This window comes from Hemitrygon akajei, chromosome 8, assembly GCF_048418815.1.
Source record: "Hemitrygon akajei chromosome 8, sHemAka1.3, whole genome shotgun sequence".
Classification (NCBI taxonomy): domain Eukaryota; kingdom Metazoa; phylum Chordata; class Chondrichthyes; order Myliobatiformes; family Dasyatidae; genus Hemitrygon; species Hemitrygon akajei.
In genome coordinates this window covers 142,633,889-142,655,977 of record NC_133131.1, presented here as the reverse complement: position 1 = coordinate 142,655,977, position 22,089 = coordinate 142,633,889, and the positions used below count along the sequence as shown (strand labels likewise).

Below are 22,089 nucleotides of genomic sequence, written 5' to 3'. Positions count from 1 at the left end.
TCTATTTGGATTATTCCTGCCAAAATGTAGAACCTCACACTTCTCAGCATTAAACTCCATCTGCCAACGTTCAGCCCATTCTTCTAACCGGCATAAATCTCCCTGCAAGCTTTGAAAACCCACCTCATTATCCACAACACCTCCTACCTTAGTATCATCAGCATACTTACTAATCCAATTTACCACCCCATCATCCAGATCATTTATGTATATTACAAACAACATTGGGCCCAAAACAGATCCCTGAGGCACCCCGCTAGTCACCGGCCTCCATCCCGATAAACAATTTTCCACCACTACTCTCTGGCATCTCCCATCTAGCCACTGTTGAATCCATTTTATTACTCCAGCACTAATACCTAACGACTGAACCTTCTTAACTAACCTTCCATGTGGAACTTTGTCAAAGGCCTTGCTGAAGTCCATATAGACTACATCCACTGCCTTACCCTCGTCAACATTCCTCGTAACTACTTCAAAAAATTCAATAAGGTTTGTCAAACATGACCTTCCACGCACAAATCCATGCTGGCTACTCCTAATCAGATCCTGTCTATCCAGATAATTATAAATACTATCTCTAAGAATACTTTCCATTAATTTACCCACCACTGATGTCAAACTGACAGGTCTATAATTGCCAGGCTTACTTCTAGAACCCTTTTTAAACAATGGAACCACATGAGCAATACGCCAATCCTCCGGCACAATCCCTGTTTCTAATGACATCTGAAAGATCTCCGTCAGAGCTCCTGCTATCTCTACACAAACTTCCCTCAAGGTCCTGGGGAATATCCGGTCAGGACCCGGAGATTTATCCACTTTTAAATTTCTTAAAAGCGCCAGTACTTCCACCTCTTTAATTGTCATAGGTTCCATAACTTCCTTACTTGTTTCCCACACCTTACACCATTCGATATCCTTCTCCTTAGTGAATACCGAAGAGAAGAAATCGTTCAAAATCTCTCCCATCTCCCTCGGCTCCACACATAGCTGACCACCCTGATTCTCTAAGGGACCAATTTTATCCCTCACTATCCTCTTGCTTTTAATATAACTGTAGAAGCCTTTCGGATTTACTTCCACCTTATTTGCCAAACCAAACTCGTAACTTCTTTTAGCTTTTCTAATCTCTTTCTTAAGTTTCCTTTTACATTCTTTATATTCCTCGAGCAATTCCTTTACTCCATGCTGCCTATATCTATTGTAGACATCCCTCTTTTTTCGAACCAAGTTTCTAATATCCCTTGAAAACCATGGCGCTTTCAAACCTTTAATCTTTCCTTTCAACCGAACAGGAACATAAAGATTCTGTACCCTCATAATTTCACCCTTAAATGACCTCCATTTCTCTATTACATCCTTCCCATAAAACAACTTGACCCATTCCACTCTCTCTAAATCCCTGCGCATCTCCTCAAAGTTAGCCTTTCTCCAATCAAAAATCTCAACTCTAGGTCCAGTCCTGTCCTTCTCCATAATTATATTGAAGCTAATGCTATTGTGATCACTGGACCCGAAGTGCTCCCCAACACATACATCTGTCAGCTGACCTATCGCATTCCCTAACAGGAGATCCAACACTGCCCCATCTCTAGTCGGTACTTCTATGTATTGTTGCAAAAAGCTATCCTGCACACATTTCACAAACTCTAAACCATCCAGCCCTTTTACAGAATGAGCTTCCCAATCTATGTGTGGAAAATTAAAATCTCCCACAATCACCACCTTGTGTTTACTACAAATATCTGCTATCTCCTTACACATTTGCTCTTCCAACTCACGCTCCCCATTAGGTGGCCTATAATACACTCCTATCAGTGTTACTACACCTTTCCCATTCCTCAATTCCACCCAAATAGCCTCCCTAGAGGAGCTCTGTAATCTATCCTTCCAAAGCACCGCCATAAGATTTTCTCGGACAAGCAATGCAACACCTCCTCCTCTGGCCCCTCCTACTCTATCACACCTGAAGCAACTAAATATTCTAAATAAACTAATATTCAATAGTTTTCAGTTAGATACCCTCTCATTCTTCTAAACTCCAGCGAGTACAGGCCCACAGCCATCAAATAGTCCTATGTTATCACTTTCACTCCCTAAATCATTCTCGTGAACCTCTTCTGGACCATCTCCAAAACCAGCATATCTTTTCTTAGATCAGGAGGCCAAAACTGCTCACTATGCTCCAAGTGCAGTCTGACCAATGCATTAGCAAGCCTTAGCATTGCATCATTCCTCTTATATTTGAGTTCTCTTGAAATGAATGCTAACACTGCCTTTGCCTTCCTTACCACCGACTCAACCTTTAGGGAATACTGCACAAAGATTCCCAAGTCCCTTTGCACCTCCATATTTCAAATTTTGTCCCTGTTTAGAACAGTATAAGTTTAGAGTTAAATATCCAGTGGGATCTGATCATATTTTCTCCGCCATCATTCCCAAATCTTATTCACCAACACCATTCAGCTAGGTGGAAAATTTGCCCTTGCATGCCTTGACTCATGCACAAAGGGTGACAAGGGGTAAAAAGGACAATCGATATCTGTGGCTACAGAAGAAAGGAGAGAATTGGAAATAAATAAAGTAAATGATCTCTGAGGAAGAAGCAGTGAAACTGATATAATGAGCTGCCTCCTGGACAAAGCAGTAATCATGAAAAAAATCTTTTGACATCATTGTCTAACTAATTCCCACCCTGGCTGATAACTGGAAAGTGCCACAAAAGGTGAGCATCAAACCCTTCATTGGCACCAGCCTGGCGAAATTTGTGCAAAGCTGCCTGTTCAGACGCTCCTGTCACACATGTCAAGCAGCGCTTACTTATTAAATCTAGGGTTCTGAATCATTGGTTGTCAGATCAATAAACTTAATGTGATGATTGTAAATCCTGGGGGAAGCCTGTTTTCATGTAATGTCTGCATGGCTGTACTAATAGGCATTCTGAAATCAGCAGCAAAGAATACAGAAATACGTATACTGTGGCATTATTTATTGATGAATCCAAAGCTGTGCCATTTTATGCCTCTAAATTTTCATTGTGTGCTGCAACCTCATTAACAAACATCTAAAAATAATTTATTACAAAATTAGCAGAAATCCTGAAAGTATCTAACAATGACTCATCAAGGCATCAAATACTCAATTGTACATTTTAACCCTGAGTATTAAGAAATTCATTGCATTTGTAAATCAAAAAGCAAAAACAGCAATACATATTTACTGTTTGAAGAAAGGTAGGTACAGAAAACCTCCATTATATGTGGAAGAAATTTTCTCATTTGCAAGTGTGATTTTTGTAAAGTGCAGATATTTTGGATTTATACCTGGTAAAAATTTAGTTATATCTAGGGGAGGGGAAATCAAATGTAATCGGAAGAAAAATATTAAGGCTATAAATCATTCATGGCAAAACTGAAACCACCATCGAAGGAAACAAAACGATTTTCTGTGCAATACTCTGTGTGATTTAATGGTGAGCTGCTGCCACTCAGCAATGGGTTTGTATAAGGCTGAATAAATTTACTCGTACTGCCGCCTTATTAATCCATATTAATTCCAAATGGTCTAAATGATCCTCCGCACTTACATTTTTCTTCATAAATCAATGCAGTTTTCTCCATCTTCCTTCCTTGACAGCCGCTCCTTACTGTCACATCGTATTAGACTTATCCACACCCTCTTCTAGAAATCTCTATCTTAACCTTGGCATCCCGCCTTCTGAACTGAAAGAGGTGGAACCATGGAAAGGATAGACAAATTAAGCACTGGTATCAGAGACGTACAGGTAGGCCAAAAAGATCTCCGTAATAAATATTTATCTTCTAATTAGTCTTTCTTATTAAATAAAGATGAAGGGTATATTTTGCAGTACTGGTGAAAAGTGATTTGTACCCATTTAACAAATGACAGGTGATGTCCTGAGTGAATTGCACAAATGAGACATAATTATCCTGTGGTTCTATATAATGTGATCTGCTTATACAATACATCCAAAAATAATCAGGATTTAACTGACAATTAGAAGAAGTGGATTGAATGACAAATTTCCATTTCACTACAGCTGGATTAATTCCATGTAAAATTAATTTAAAAGTTATATCATATTCTGGACAAGAGGTAATAAAGATGTGAGCACAGGTAAGAACTGTGGCATCAGAGACAATAGATGTTAACTTAGGCCTAAATCCTAGATCTTTTTATCTAATAAGATAGTTGCAGTGGGGGTGTGGGGTGATAGAAGAATTCAGTGATCAAGCAGCATCTGTGGAGGCAAAAGGTGTATGTCAACATTCTCCTTAAGACAGTCGGAGTATCTTCACCAGCACTGGTAGGTAGTTCAGGCGCAGGCACACCATTACTTTGTCACAATCTGATCGATCCTGTTGCCTAGACAGTCTATATCCAGCAATTCACTCAATGGTTGAGAAAGACACAGGAGGAAATACATGAGCAATTGAGTTATCAATGCAGTGGCAAGACACTAACTCAAGTTTCCCTAGACCAGATGAGGCCAGATATCATAAGTTTACTGTATCTGATTCAAGTGAAGTAGCACATCTGACGCCAACTTTTCAATAGCCTTTTGATATCGTGGGGTAAGCACCTTGCAAAGTCTGAGGACTACCACAAAGGAGCCTATTGATGCATACAGCACTGTTTGGTTGTCAAAGCAAATTGCAGTGGTGGGTATTCCCAGGGCCATCTGTACACATGACAGAGTCTCTAGTGAGAGGTCTGACTGGAGCTACAGTCACGGTAGGCTCAACCCAGTCTGCTAAGTTCATGCGGCACAGGCAGAATAAGACAACAGCAGAAGAAACAATTAATATCTCTGGAAGCCGTTAATGAATAGATGTCAATGGAATTGATCCATTTTAAACAGGTAATTGTGAATGTCAATCTTTGGACATGTCTGGGACAGGTTCATAGAGTCTTCACTTAATTGTGCCTAAAATGGAGGTTCACCATTTGAAATCTGAGTTATCATCAGCAAAGAAGTGGAATATTTATTACAAATATAAAAATGTAGCACTTCTTTCCTATAAATTATACCCTTTATCTTTAACAGTGCTTCTCAGCCCTACAAGCTCATCCATAAATAACTACAAACGACAAGTTAATTGGATCACAATTAACTTTCTATACATACATTCCATACTTCCTTCTGACACAGAAAACTCTTTGATCAATCATGTCTATGTTGGATGTGCAGGCCAGCACCAATTCCCCCATTTATTGTCCATGTAACCTATTCCTCCACATTCCTATCAATATTGCCACGTACTGTATCTATATACGGGGGGGGGGGGGCAATTTAGCCTGCCTTTAACCTATCGACTGGAGGAAACTGGAGCACCTGGAGGAAATACACACAATTACAGGAAGAATGTGCGAGCTTCACAGAGAGAGCAGAGGAAGTCAGGATCGAACCTGGGTCACTGACAGCATGCGGCGGCAGTTCTACTAACTGCGCCACTGGGCCACGGTTTCATATTGCACAGCATCTTGACATGTACATTTGGCACCTGTCCCCTGAATTCCATATCTGAACCTACTTTGGAAAAGCCTCACCAGAACAAGAACTGAAAACTTCGACAAGCTTCTATAAATGCACAGTGGAGGGTCCCCAAACCGGCTGCAACATGGTGTGGTATGGAAACACCAGTGTCCAAGAAGGGGAAAGGCTGCAGAAAGTGGTGGATACAGTTCAGTCCATCACAGGCAAAACCCTCCTCACCAAGGAGTACATTTACATGGTGCGCCACCACAACAAAACAGCATCCATCATCAAAGACCCCCCCCCCCCCCCTCCTCATTACTTCCATCGAGCACGGTGTGCAGGAGCTTTAGGTTTCATACTGGCAAGTTCACAAACAGTTATTACCCTACAACCATCAGGCTCCTGAACCCGGGTGGATAACTTGACTCACCATTCCTTTGCAACACACACAAAATGCTGGTGGAATGCAGCAGGCCAGGCAGCATCTATAGGAAGAAGTACAGTCGACGTTTTGGGTCGAGACCCTTCGTCAGGACGAACGGAAAAAAGAGATAGTAAGAGATTTGTAAGTGGGAAGGGGAGACCTGAAATGATAGGAGAAGACCGGAGGGGGTGGGATGAAGCTAAGAGCTGGGAAGTTGATTGGCAAAAGGGATACAGAGCTGGAGAAGGACGGAAGGCCTTGGAAGAAAGAAAGGGGGGGGGGGGGGGTAGCACCAGAGGAAGATGGAGAACAGGCAAGGAGTGATTATAAGAGGGGCAGAGAGAGAAAAAAAATTAGGGATGGGGTAAGAAGGGGAGGAGGGGCATTAACAGAAGTTAGAGAAATCAATGTTCATGCCATCAGGTTGGAGGCTACCCAGACAGAATATAAGGTGTTGTTCCTCCAGCCGGAGTGTGGCTTCATCTCAACAGCAGAGGTGGCCATGGATAGACATGTCAGAATGGGAATGGGATGTGGAATTAAAATGTGTGGCCACTGGGAGAACCTGTTTCCTCTGGCAGACCGAGCGTAGGTGTTCAGCGAAATGGTCTCCCAGTCTGCGTCGGGTCTCGCCAATATATAAAAGGCCACACCGGGAGCACCGGACGCAGTATACCACACCAGCCGACTCACAGGTGAGGTGTCGCCTCACCTGGAAGGACTGTCTGGGGTCCTGAATGGTGGTGAGGGAGGAAGTGTAAGGGCAGGTGTAGCACTTGTTCCGTTTACAAGGATAAGTGCCAGGAGGGAGATCGGTAGGAATGGATGAGGGGAACGAGTGGACAAGGGAGTCGCGTAGGGAGCGATCCCTGCGGAAAGCAAAAAGTGGGGGGGAGGGAAAGATGTGCTTGGTGGTGGGATTGCCATTTCTTTGAACTGAGTCCACAACGTATGGGCTCACTTTCAAGAACTCTTTACTACTCATGTTCTCAATATTATTTTTATTTGCAGTCATTCACCTTTTGCACATTGGTTGTCAATTACAGTTTTTCATATAATTCTATTGTATTTCATTTTTTTCCTGTAAATGCCTGTAAGAAAGTGAATCTCAAGGTAGTATAAGGTAACATATTCATAATTTGATAATAAATTATATGGTTTTTCTTGCATGAGTATCATTCAACATTCTCGTTCTGGGGCCTGTCATCATCAGATTTCCCTTCCCCTTCCCATTGATGCTGAATGTTTGAATCTGTTACACGTTGCACTATGGTACCTTTGGAATATACCGACATGAGTTAAAAGATTTATATTTACGTAATGCACTATTATGTGCTTCATAAATATTTCAAAGCACCTCCAACTACTAAATATAATTTTGAACTTCCATTTCAGGCAGAATTAATTGAAGCATGCTGTTTGAGTGTGACTGGAATACTGTCCACACTTACCAGCAATGTCACCGTCACGCCCGGCATTAGTCTCTCTCAGACAGAGAGGCATCTGCAGGCAGTCGAGTCAGCGCATGAGCATTCTGACTGCATTGCCCACTCTTGGGCCTCAGAACAAAGTCTTAGATGGGCCCTGTTGATGCCCATTTGTACAGTGACTGAGACCACCACAGTACCTCCCAGCACTCATTGAAACGTACTCTGCAGAAGTCCGAAAATCTACAGATTCTGTAAGTATGTGATAAAACAGAGAATTCTGCAAACTCTAACAGGTCATAGAGGTCGCAGAGTACCATAGCACGAAAACAAAGCCTTTGGCTCAACTGATCCATGCTGACCACCAGAGTCTCCCTGCTAGTTCGAGTTGCCTGTGTTTGCCCCATTACCCTCCATGCTTCTCCCTTGTGCGTACCTATCCAAAGCCCCTTAAAAGTTGCAACTAGACCTGCCTTGACCACTCCCTCTGGCACCTCATTCCAGATATTGTTGCGTTCTGTGTGAAGTAATTACCTCTCAGGTCTCTTTTAAATCTTTCCTCTCTTACCTTGTATGAGTGTCCTCTAGTTTTGGACTCCTGAACCCTGGGGAAAAGACTATAGCTGTCCACCTTATCCATACCCCTCATGATTTTATCAGCTTCTTTGAGGTCACGCTCCTCTGCTCCAGGAAAAATGATCCAGCATAACCAAACTCTCCCTGTAACTAACACCTTCCTCTTAAACCTCTTCAGCACTCTCTCCAGCTTTAAAAGGGTGACCAAAACTGTACACAGTACTCCAAGTGCAGCCTCACCAGAGCCTGATATAACTGCAACATAACGCCCTCACTCCTAAACTTGATGCCCCAACCGACGAAGGCCAGCATGCTTGTGCCTTCTTCTACTTGGCTGGTATTAGTGAACTGAGCACAAGAACTCTCAGCTTCCTCTCCTCCACAACACTCGTCAGTGCCCTGGTGTTCACTGCTTACGTGCTACCCTGGTTTGACGGTCTAAGACGCATCATTCATGTCCACCAAAGCTGACATCCTCAGCCGTCCCCTTAACTTGCAATTTTTTGTAACCTATCAATGAGACCCCCTAATTTAGTATCATCTGTAAATTTACTAATCATGCCATGTACATTCATATCCAAATAATTTACATAAATAATGAATAACAGAAGTCCCAACACTGATCCCCTGGTACACACCACTAGTTACAGGCCTCCATTCAGAGATTAACTCTTCAACCATCACCCTCTGCTCCTATCATCAAGCTCATTCTGAATCTGCTTCACTGGCTCCCCATGCAACCAAATATTCCAGATCAACCTGCGAAGTGGACCTTGTCAAAGGTCTTACTAGAATCCAATGCCTTAACTTCACTTATTCTCTTAGCTACTTCTTTGAAGAACTCCAAAAGATTCATCAGACATGACTTCTCATGCACTACAAGTGCAGTCAGACTCCACTGGCCTGTAGTTCAGTGGCCTATCCTTGTTAACTATCTTGAACAATGCAACAACTTTAACTTATCGCCAGTCCCCTAAAACTTCACCAACAGCTAACAATAAATTAACTACAAGACCACCACTATTTCTTCCTTGGCCTTCCCATAAGGTCTGAGGACGCACTTGGTCTGGCCCTATTGATATACACACCTTAATGCACTTCAAGGCTGCAAGTACCTTCTTCTTCATAATATGCCTAGGATCAAAGACTTCACTACTCGTTGTCCTCATTTCTTTGACATATTTTCATCAATAAACACCAAGGAAAAATAGACACTAAAAATCTGAGCCATTTCCTGCAACTCCAAACACAGGCTCCCTGCTGATGTTTAAAATGACTTAAAGATCATCAGGTCCACACACAGAAGGAACTGATGATCTTTAAGCCTCTTCATTGTCACTCTTTTACCGTTAATATAAATGAAGAACCTCTTGGGATTATCTTTAACCCTGCTGGCCAGATCCAGACAGACAGACATACTTTATTGATCCCGAGGGAAATTGGGTTTCATTACAGTCGCACCAACCAAGAATAGTGTAGAAATATAGCAATATAAAACCATAAATAATTAAATAATAAGTAAATTATGCCAAGTCTCATAGACTCCTTTTGCCCTCCTGATTTCCCTCTTAAAACTGCTTTTAAACTTTGAATATACATCGAGGGATTCATTTGTATCCAGCTACCTAAATATGATGTACCCTTTCTTTTTTTTCCCCTTTGCAGAGCCCTGATATATCTCATGGATCAGGGTTCCCTGTAGTTGGTATGTCTACCCTTCACCCTAACAAGCACATGCAGCACCTGGTCTCTTGATATGATCCTTTTCGAAGCTTCCCACTTGCCAACTTTCCTTTCCCTTGAAATAGAGTCACCCAATTGAACCCAGCTAGATTCTGCTTAATGCCCTCAAAGTTGGCCCTGCCCCAGTTCAGGACTTTAAGCCATGTACCTGTTCCATCTTTTCCCAGAACTATTTAGAATTATATCACTGGAGCCAAAGTGTTCCCCAACTGTCACTGTAGCTACTTGGGCTGCCTCGTTCCCTGAGGGGAGGCCCAATGTTGCTCCTCTCCGAATGGTTTCCTCTGTATACAGCATGAGGGAACTCTTCTTGATGCACCCCACAAATTCAACCTATCCAGGCTCATTGCTCTCTCTGTGACCCAGTCAAGACCAGGAAAATTGAAATCTCCCACTAGCACTATCTTACTATTCCCACGAGTGTGTGCTATTCCTCAACATCTGCTCCTCAGGATTCTGCTGACTGTTAGGAGGTTTATAACATAGCCCTACCAAGGTGACCGTTCCCTCCTTATTCCTGAGACCTCCCCAAAGGCCTCATTAGGTGATCCCCCAAAAATATCCTCTCTAAGCACTGCTGTTATGTACTCCATTTTCAAAAAGACAACATCTGCTCCATTCTTACCTGTTCCTCTATCTTGCCTAAAGCATCGGTGCGCCGGAACATTGAACAGCCAGTCCTGCCCTTCTTGTAGCCACGTTTCCATTATGCCACAATACTCCGGTCTCTTCAGGAAATTCAAACCCTCAGTTAGTCTGTCTTGTGCATTGAAATAGATGCAATTTATATCAGTGGTCCTATATGACTGTTAACTGTAAACATGACTATCCTGACTGCTACGCTTTGGTTGCTGCATGTAACCATGTCTTCTCACTGTGCTTGCTCTCTCAAATGCTCCCACCCCCATACCAATCTCATTGAAATCCTCCCTGCAGACAAACGCTCATTTCCCTCCCATGACATTTTTCAACTTCCCGTTCAAATGCAGGATAGAAATAGGCTATTTGGCCCACCAAGCCCTCACTGGCCATTGGGAACTCAACTTGCATGAATCACATCTTCCTGTACTTACCTTCTATGTCAATATGATTTAAGTGCTGATCTAGACACTTTTTAAATATTGTTCCTCTCTCTGAACCATTGCTCTTATTTGAGTTCGATCTCCATATTAATGAAGTTTGTGGAAAAGATCACACTGAACGCAAACACAAGAGCTTGAAAGGGAAGAGATTTTCCAGTCTTAAAAAATGCTCGAAATTAACTTGCAGAAGCTCTACTTGTTTATAGAGCTGAATAAGTTATTTCCACTTGATTGAGTCACAAACCTTGGATCAAACAAAATTTGTGACGCTTGTGACATTTGTGCATGTGAGCTCAACTATTTCTTAATTTGACAAGTCAGACAGATAAATTACCAATCTTCCCATAAACTTACGTTATCTGCAATTATGGCATAAATCAGAATCAGGTCTATTAACACCAGCGTGTGTCGTGAAATTTGTTAACTCAGCAGCAGAGGTACAATGCAATACATAATATAGAAAGAAAATAACTAAATATGAAAATAATTACAGTAAGTATATATAAGTGTATTAAATAGATTAAAATAGTGCAAAAACAGAAATAACATATATAGGTTTGATGTCCATTTAGGAATCCTATGGCGGAGGGGAAGAAGCTGTTTTTGAATTGCTGAGTGGCTTCAGGCTTCTATATTTCCTTCCTCAGAATCAGAATCAGGTTTATTATCACCGGCATGTGACGTGAAACTCGTTAACTTAGCAGCAGCAGTTCAATGCAATACATAATCTAGCAGAGAAAAAATTAATAATAATAAAATAAAACATAGTAAACAAACAAGTAAATCAATTACGTACATTGAATAGATTTTAAAAAACGTGCAAAAACAGAAATGAAAAAGTGAGGTATTGTCCGAAGCTTCAATGTCCATTTGGGAATCAGATGGCAGAGGGGAAGAAGAATCGCAGAGTGTGTGCCTTCAGACTTCTGTACCTCCTACCTGATGGTAAAATGAGAACAGGGCATGCCCTGGGTGGTGGGGTCCTTAATAATGGATGACGCCTTTCTGAGGCACCTTAAAGCTATCTTGGATACTATAAAGGCTAGTACCCAAGATGCAGCTGACTAATTTTACCACTTTCTGTAGCTGCTTTCGGTCCTGTGCAGTAGCCCCTCCCCATACCAGACAGTGTTGCAGTCTGTCAGAATGCTCTCCATGATACAACTATAGAAGTTTTTGAGTGTTTTAGTTGACAAACCAAGTCTCTACAAACTACTAAAGAAATATAGCCACTGTCTTGCCTTCTGCACAGCTGCCTCGATATGTAGGGACCAGGTTAGATCCTCAGAGATCTTGACACCCAGGAACTTGAAACTGCTCACACTCTCTACTTCTGATCCCTCTATGACAATTGGTATGTGTTCCTTTGCCTTACCCTTCCCGAAGTCCGCAATCAGCTCTTGCGTCTTACTGATGTTGAATCAGTACGTGGAATTTCCAGGATCACGGGTTTGGTTCTCAATATCATCACATTTGCAGATATACAAATATCCTGAAAGATGGACACATCTGCTGCCAGTGGCTACCTTTGTTGGAATTTACTGTGCATGTTAGACTGGTTTAAGTTCAGGCACATCTGACTTGCAGCCTTAATTCTGAAAGGGCCTGTTATCATGCTGTATCTCTAAAGAAAGAAATAATGAAAATTACTTTTCTCAAGTCCTCTTAGCTTAGTCAGCAGTGTAGTCATATCGGCGATACAGCTGGCTGTGGTAGTGTAGGATAGGGGTGGACACCTAATAAAATAAGTTTTTTAAAATAATTATGACTCATATTTTAACTAAATACCATCTATTTAACAATAGTGGAAAATAACTGAGGTGTATTGTTCCTGACCAGTGTCTGCAAGTTGAAGACCAACTGAGTTTGGAGCTTTTGGTATTGGTGCAGAAATGAACATGTTAGGTAGAAGGCCATCCTGGGTAGAAGGTCCTTTACATCAGTCAGTTATGCTTCCCCATTAGCAAAACAGTAATTAATGATGCTGAGGAGAAAGTTTGTCAGAGTAAAGATCAATGAAGACTATAATGTTAATTTGCATTTTGCCCCTCAATACAAAAATCCTATCTCCAATAACTGTACTGCAGCATTCATCAAATATCTTGTATCTGTCTTTTTTTTCTGAGGTAAATGTCTACACTCTCTTTGCCCTGAACTAACAGGGTTACTAAGACCTACATCAAGACAACTCCTGTGAAATAATTACAGTATATCATGAGTTTTCAAACACATAATGAATGATCAGTGATCAAATGCATAAAATAATACCAGATTATTTAGTTCTTTTAATATGATTATCAATTGTTTCTGCAGATACACAAAGTGAGCTACAGTGTACTGATATGTACTAAATATTGGAATGTACAGAATCCAGTACAATATACTGTGGTGGTTGTCCGTCGATGAGAGGAAACCTGTGCGGGTGAGTTTTTAAAGTGGAAAAGCCATTGCACTGGGGCAGTCCACTCTCTTGAGCCGACTTGTCCATTAATGATAATACTGCTTTCTTAACTTTTATTTTTTGGAACTGGGATCTGCTGGGAAGGCCAGCATTTATTGCCCATCCCTAATGTCCATGAATAGAGCTGCCTTATTTTACCATGACAGTCTTTCTGGTGAAGGCACTCCCATATTGCTATTAAGGGAGATCCAGGATTTCTGTCCAGTGATGATGAAGGATTAGTAACAAATTGCCAAATATAGGAAGGTACGCAGCTCAGAGAGGAGCCCAAAGGATATGCTATTCCCACGCACCTGCTGACATCATCCTATATGGTGGCAGAAGGCAAGGTTTGGAATAGCCTTGCTGGGCAATTGCAGAGTATTTTGTAGAAGGTAAATGCTGTGGCAGCTGTGCAGCAGTAGCAGAATAGATTAATATTTAGGGTGTTTGAGGACGTTGTAGACAATATTCAGGGTAACTTAGACAAAATAAGTAAAATGGTGGGATCATAGTAGATAGAATATAATGTGAGGATTTGCATTTTAATAGAACATAAGTGGAGTATTTTAATAAACAGTGGGAGCCTGAAAGCATGTTGGTGTTCAGAAGATCTTAGGTGTCCCTTTGCACAAATCACTGCAGACTAACATGCAGATACACTTAGGAGGCCAAACAACTGATTGCCCATTAATGCAAAAGAATTTGAGTACACGAGTGGGGACATCTTCCTGCAATGTGGGATCTGGTGAGATCTCATGCAGACGTGAGCAAGTATGGCCTCCTGAACAATGGAAGAATGTACTTGTGGCAGAGTGAATGCAACAAAGATGAATTGTTTCTAAGAGGGGTTTATTTTCATAGAGTCATAGAATCATACAGCATAGAAACAAGTCCTTCAGCCAGAGCAATCTATGGTGTACGCCCAAGATGCTCATCATATCTAGTCGCCATTCTCCACATTTAGCTCATATCCTTCTAAATCTTTCATACCTGTGTAGCTGTCCAAGTGCCTTTTAAATGTTAATGTACCTGCCTTGGCTTCCTCTGGCAGCTCATTCCGTGAACAGGCCGCCCGCTGGCTGAAAGTGTTGTTCCTATTAAATCTCTCCCTTCTCACCTTTACCCTATGCCGCCTAGTTTTTGATTTCCCAACCCGGGGTGGGGGGAGTCTGATTGCACTCATCCTATCTATGCTCCTCATGATTTTATACACCCTTATAAAGTCACCCCTCGTCCTCCTACACTCCACTGAATAAAGTCATAGCCTGCTCAACTTCCCTGTATAATTCAGTCCCTCAAGACCTGGCCCTTGTAATTGTTTTTTTTTCTGCTCTATTTCAAATTTAATGGTGTCATTCCTGTCGAGGGGTGGCCAAAATTGAGAATAATATTCTAAATGTGGACTCACCACTGTCTTCTACATCTATACTCAGTGCGCTGACGGATGAAGGCAAACTTCATCTTATGCTTTCTTCACCACTCTGCCTATCTGTGACGCCACTTTCAGGGAACCCAGTTATTGCACTCCTATGTGCCCCTATTCTACAAAGCTCCCCAGTGACCCACCATTCACTGTGAAAGTCTTACCCTCATTTGTCTCCCCAAGATACAACACCTTGTGCTTATCTGAATTAAACTCCAGTCTCCATTCCTTGGTCCACTTACCCAGCTGATCATAATCCCACTGTTACTCTTAACAACAATCTTTACCATCTTGTTGTCATCTGCAAATTAGCCATGCCTTATACATTCTCATCCAAACCATTGATTTAGATGACAAACAGCAATGGGCTCAGACCGACCACTGGGAAGACCATAAGCCAGTTGAAGAGCAATGTTCCATCATCAACCTTTTCTCTCTCATTATCAAGCCAACTATGTATCCAACTAACTAGTGCTCTTTAGATCCCACGTAATCTAACTTTCCACAGCAGCCTACCATGTGGAACCTATCAAAAGCCTTACTGAAGTCCACATAGAGTACATCTACTGCCTTGCAGTCATCAACTTTCTTGTATACTTCTTCAAAAAAAAAACCCCAATTAAATTCTTAAGATATGATTTACCACAAACAAAGACATGCTGACTATCCCTAATCAGCCTTGGCTTTTTAAGTACGTTTATATCTTATCCCTCAGAATCCCATCTAACTTACATACCGTAAATGTTAAATTTACTGGTCTATGGTTCCCAGGATTTTCTCTGCAGCTCTTCGTAAATAAAAACACAAAATTAGCTACAGTATGGTCCTCAGGTATCTCTCCTGTGGCTAATGATGATGTATGTATCTCAGCCCCATCAGGGCTCTTGCAGTTCCTCTCCAGCTGCCCCAGGTGCTCCTGGATATACTGCATATGATCATCCTCTAGGGATTTATCCACCTTCATATGTTTAAGTTGCTGAGCACCTCCTCTGTTGTAGTTCACACTATTACCAAGGCATCCCCATCAGCCGTCTCAGGTACTGAAGTTTTCGTGAATTTCCCCAGTTTTTACCGTGAAAGTCATGCAAAAAAAGAGGAAAGATATTCATTAAAGGCCTCACACATCTACAGCAGCTCCACATCTTGGCATCCTATTCTGTCACTCTATCAAGCAAGTTAAGCATAGCTTGCATACATAAAATCCATGCTGGCTTTCTCTAAGCAATCCACACTGGTCCACTGAATGCAGTTCTGTCCTGATTGTTTTCAGAATTGTCCCCATCAGAGGTTAAATGCTTTGGTATGTATTCACTGAATATATCCCTACCTTTTTTAACGAACAAGGGTATAACATTTGCGATTTTCCAGTCCTTGGATACCACCTAGAATTCATTCATGAGTGGAAGGCAATGACCAGGACCTCTGCAACTTACTTCCTTTCTTCTCTCAGGCCAATACATTAAGGAAAAGCTGCATGCGGCTGGTCATTGACTTGATCTTAGCATTATTGTAATAATACTAACACTACCGATCTTGTAATAACAATAATAATAAATATAATTCATGTGCCAAACAAAGTACCATGTAAAGTAGAAAATATTTAAGGATGTATTCAAAACTTCCTTGGAAAAAGATGCAATATCACTAATGAAAAACACAAAATGCTGGCAGAACTCAGCAGGCCAAACAGCATCTATGGGAGGAGGTAGTGACGACGTTTTGGGCCGAAACCCTTCATCAGGAGGGTTTCGGTTCCTGATGAAGGGCTTCAGCCCGAAATGTCGTCACTACCTCCTCCCATAGATGCTGTCTGGCCTGCTGAGTTCTGCCAGCATTTTGTGTTTTTTTATTTATTTCCAGCATCTGCAGATTCACTCGTGTTGCCAATATCACTAATGACTTTTAAGAATTCCTGGTCCATGCTCCTGCAGAATGGAGAAATTGCATTCAGGGTGTATTGCAAACTTAGTGTCCTTGCATACGAAGTTCCATAGGAGCATAAGCAGCGGAAGGCACACACAACCATCCATTTACACCCTCCACCCCAATCAAGAACCTCCTGCCTCTCCATGGTAGAACCTGCAATTCCCACACAGGCACCTAACAACTTCCCAAGCTAGAGTGAAAGCAAGTCATCCTCATATCCAAGAAACTGCCTAAGGAAGAGAATACAAAAGTAACAGTTTGGAGGAAATATGAATAAGTAATTTAAATAATTACAGCTGAGAGCAATTCAGATGCAATGACATTAACCATTAGCCTCATAGGGCTGAAGTGGATACATAATATTAGGTCTATTCCATTACACTTTAATTAGTAAATAGTTAATTAAAAGAAACTTAATCAATAAATTGCTTTCAATTTCACTCTGTTATTTTTGAATATTTTAGTGAATACAGTGTCAGTACAAATTCACCCTAGAATAATTGTTGCCCCCCTTAATATTACACACATTCTTCAAGTGAATGCTTTTAATAGATTTCACTCAACAGGACCAGCAGCAAAATTAAACTGTGGATTCTTAGACCATAAGACATAGGAACAGAATCGAGTCTACTCCACCTTCCATTATGGCTGATTTATTATCCCTCTCAACCTCATTCTCCTGCCTTCTCCCTGTAACCTTTGACACTCTGACTAACAAAGAACCTATCAAACTCCACTTTAAATATACTAAATAATGACCTCCACAGCTGTCCACGGCAATGAATTCCACAGATTTACCACCCTCTGTCCAAAGAAATTCCTTCTCATCTCTGTTCTAAATGAACGTCCCTCTGTTCTGAGGCTCTGCCCTCTGGTCCTAGACTACAGGAAACATCCTCTGCACATGCAATCCATCTAGGCCTTTCAATATTCGATAGGTTTCAATGAGATTCCCCCCTCATTCTTCTAAACTCCAGTAAGTACAGGCCCAGAACCATCAAACTCTCCTCATACATTAGCCACAACTGTGACACGTCCATTAGCCTTGGGGCATCCGCCACTGCTTGAACTGTCCCAGCACACTTGTGTAATCCTTCTGCTTTAATAATGTGACCACAGTAAGTGATGCTTGGTTTAAAGCATTCACACTTGTCACGTCCTGCTCCAAGCCCATAATCTTCTAATCTTTTTAACAATGTCTTGAGATTTTCGAGATGTTCCTTGTCATCCTTATCGGAATCAATTATTTCATCCAGCTATCACCGAGTGCCTGGGCAGCCTTACAAACCTGGTCCATTGCTTTCTGCCAGAGTGCAGGCGCAGGTGCAACTCCAAAAATAAGCCTATTATAGCAACACAGCTCTTTGTGAGTGCTTATGACAAGAAACACTTTGGACTCTTCTTCCATCGCCATCTGTAGGTAGGCCTTAGCCGAATCCATTTCGCTGAAGTGTTTTCCTCCAGAAAGTTTTGCAAAGATATCCTCTATCCTGGGCAGAGGGTATTAAGACAACTGTGCTGTTCCAAAGAGCACTATATGAGGTCATTCTTACCCTCGACCATTAGGCTCTATAATGAGCCAACCTATAACCAGGGAAGAGACGACCCCCTCCTGTTTTTTTGAGGTGACTTATTTTTTATTCTTTCTCACTTCTCTTCTAATATTTGTATACCTGTTCATTTGTAATACTACTGTGACACTCTAATTTCCTTTGGGATCAATAAAATATCTATCTATCTCTTGATCTACTTTCAGTGCTGGGTTGATGGTAACCTTAAAATCACCACATATCCTGACAAACCCATCCTTCTTGGCTACTGGGACCAGTGGCATTGCCCATGGGCTCCATTCAACCTTGGAAAGAATTCCGCCACCCTCCACGCAATCTAGCTCACTGGCTATTTTATCATGGCATAAGGAACCTGTCAGGCTTTGAAAAACTTTGGCGCATCATTTTCATTTAACACTGTTTTTACCCCGATACATTTGAGTTTTCCAGCGCCATCCTTGAACACTGCTGTTGCATCATCCGGTATCTTTCACTTTCATATGGCCTCATTGCAGGGGACGTGGCATGCAAATGGTGGATGGATCTCCAATCAAACTGTAGTTGTCTCAGCCAATCACGTCCCTGCAATGCTGGTCCTCCTGTTTTCACCACATGCAAGCCCAATGTGGCTTGTTCCTTGTTGTATGTCACTGTTACAGATGACATTCCCATAGGTGTTATCTTTTGTCCAGTATAAGTTCTCAGTTGGATATCTGCAAGCTTCAGTTTATTATCTTTGAAATGCCATTCACACTCACTTTGTGTAACAGCTGAATCAGTGTCTAATTCCTTTTTAATAGTTTGTCATTCACCCCTGGTATAAGCCATACTGAGTCCTGCCCAAGGGTTTCAGCCCCAAACATCGACTATGCTCCCTCCCCAGACGCTGCCTGGTCTGCTGAGTTCCTCCAGCATTTTGTGTCTGTTGCTTGTCTATTAACTTTCACACTGTAAATCTAAAGGCTACACAGTCCTGTACCCCCGTCATCATTATCACATTTTTCATCAACAGTATGTAGATTAGTGCTCTTTTTGAAACTGCAACTTGACTTTTTATCTTTCTCTCCCCTGTATAGTCCATTTATTTTTGTCTGCCTGACATGCGTTTTGTATGTGGCCTACTTTGTTACATTTTCTGCAAGTTTTGCCCTTAAATCACCACCACAATGGGCTCACATACACCATTGATCGGTGTATGTGAGCACCTGCCACAACGGTAACACGATTTGTTTGGCCAGGCAAGCCTCTGACTAGATACTGCAATTTTACTTACGCTTATTGTGATTCTTGACTGCAACTCAATTGTGATCCTGTCTGCAGTTTCCATTGAAGCAGTGATTCCAACTACTCTTTTAAATGCATGGTGTGCTTCAGTTAGGATTCGTTTTTGAATGCTTTCTTGTCAGATTCTACAAACTGAATGATCTCTTAATGTATCATTAAGCCCATTACTGAATGACAATGCTCAGACAACTTCTTCAATTCAGCCACTTAAGCTGAAATGGCCTCCCCTTCCTTTTGATTCCACTTATGAAACTGAAAGCATTCTGCAATCAACAATGGCTCCAGTTCCAAATGTTCCTGCATTACTTTGGCAATATCAGGAAAGCTCATGTCTGCTGGTTTGTTTGGAGCAGTCAAACTTCAAAGCAAACTATATGCCTCTAAACCCAATGCACTCAGCAAAATTGGTACTTATTTCTCATTGGCTATTTCAATTGCTTCAAAATATTTTTGAATTAGTTGAGTCGGTTTAGCCAGCCAGAGGTCAGTGGCATCCGCACTGAACTTTGAGGCAAGTGGTCCTAGGTTCAACTCCAGCCGGCTCCTTGCACACTTTCCATCCTGCTTGGGTTAAGCATCAAGCTAGCAAGTTGGCCTCGTAAAAAACAGGTCAACTTGTTTTTTGATGGCAACATTGCCATCCAGTGTGCCACAAGGAGTGGAAAGGAACAAAGAGCAAAGAGCCAGTTACCCACCCTGTAATCAAATTCATCAATCTTTCCAGTGTAGCCGGCCATTTCAGATTTTTTTAAATGATTATTGTCACCCAGTATTCACTGTTTATGAACCCGTGAATTCTTCTGTTTTTTCTGACTTGATCATGTCTTCCTTCCAAAGAACATATGGGGCATTGCTTTTTGTAACTCGACCGTCTCTCACTGCGTTTTTTTTTAAGATCGAATGTCTCGCTGTACTTCAATAGGTCAATAGCCATTTTGGGTTCATTTTAAAAGTACCTCGTTGCCAATGTTGTTTTGTAATTTCAGAACATTAATCTAATTCAAAGGAAGACACAGGAATCTGGAATTGCTTGTCCGAAGTAAAATTTGTGTTTACTTTAGGCGAGGCACTCGTGTATCACGTGGTAGTGTGATGATGAACACAATTCATATGATCATACATATAACTCATAATGAATTATTTAATTGCACAAGAATATTCTTTAAGTATTAAATACACAGAGGGTAATGAACAGTCAACATTTTAGGCCAAGGCCTTTCATCTGTCCTGATGAAGGCTCTCAGCCCAAAACATTAACTGTTTATTCCCATTCCATTGACGCTGCCTGACTTGCTGAGTTCCTCCAGCATTTTGTATGTGTTGACCTTGAACCTCTTGACTCCCTAATCAGAAAGAGTCCAGACCCTAACTCTCTAATCATGACAAACCCAGAATGCTTTGCTACTTCAGCACAGAATTCTGATCCATCAATTGGTACAAGTCCTGATCTTAACCAAGCTAGTTATAAGCAGCGTAGATTGGCTTTAATTGAAGCTAGCCACTCAATATAGTGTGCTGAACAGTGGCATGGTTAGCATTGTCAGTACACTGAATGAATGAAGTTAGCAGTCAAAGTGAGATTGGCGTGTTTCTATGCTGCAATTGATAGCAGCTGTCTAATTAGACATTGGAAACCACATTTCCATTTTTGGGAGCGATCAAATTTAGCCTCCATTGTTGTTGTATTAACAATGTAATATTGAATTGCATTGGCATCTGCAATCATTTTAAATAACACTACTCCAATTTGCTTCAACACTGTACTTTACAGGCAGAGCTTAAAAACAAACATTTCATTTTTTGTTTAATTGCATACTGTAAAACTACAGATTAGCATGGCTTTAAAATGTAGTAAATCTACCTCATAAAATTATGTCTAAATCACTGTCAAATTACAATCGAAGTCACTATGCTTTCAAATCCAATCTGCCATTGTCTTCTCTAATGCACCTTGGCAGTACACTTTCACCTCTCCACTGGTCATTTTGAAAATTCAATGCACCACCAGCCTGAAATCTGTCAGCAAATTACAGAACAGTCACTTGCCTTGAGCAATGATCAGTTACAAATTTATGAAGATTGATGTCTACTGAAAAAGAAAGATATACATGCCTTTGGGATGAGTCAATGTGTATGCGCATGGTTATCAGTCATGACTGGACCAGCTAATTTCAAACGTGGTTGCAGCTGCTGGAGGCTCCATGCTAAATCCAGCGTCTGGGTAGCTACACCTCGAACTAAAGCAACATTTTTTTTCTAGTCTGTGAGAAGGAGGGAAGTTGTGGATGCAATTCTGAGATCAGTGCCCATATAATGGCACCAGGCAGTCAGACTTTTCTGAGTGGCTACCTACTATCATCAGGAGCCCAAATATAGTGCGGTGTGCTCTAAAGAGTACCTGGGCCATAAGTGAAGAGGGCGGAGTATCTCACTGTTGTTACGTTAAGAACAAGCCAATTGAGCTTGTTCCACCATTCTACGAGACTATGAATGATCCAGTCTAACCTGATTGCCACTGTCCTGCTCTATTCCCAGATCTCTTCATTCTCTTGTGGTTCAAATGTACGTCAATCTGCACCCTGGATATATTCAATGACTCCCCTCCACCGCTTACTAGGACAGGGAATTCTAGAGTTAGGGCCCTCCTTATCTCCTTAAATGATTGACTGCAACTCTCAAACCACATTTCATTGTTCTGGAGATCCACC

The 22,089-nt window shown here is 41.5% G+C and overlaps 1 long non-coding RNA gene across 3 annotated transcripts in view; it reads right to left on the bottom strand.

Moving 5' to 3' along the window:
- Positions 1-22,089, bottom strand: part of LOC140732321 (uncharacterized) — a 55,564-nt gene that overhangs the window by 5,639 nt on the left and 27,836 nt on the right. Inside the window, exons 3-4 of one of the 3 annotated variants that reach the window (XR_012100044.1) lie at positions 10,299-10,429; positions 3,590-3,725 (exon numbers count right to left, since the gene is read on the bottom strand). This is a non-coding gene — a long non-coding RNA (uncharacterized lncRNA). Of the gene's footprint in view, positions 1-2,975; positions 3,726-10,298; positions 10,430-22,089 lie in introns of those variants that run through there. The other 2 variants (XR_012100045.1, XR_012100046.1) reach the window with 2 other exon arrangements.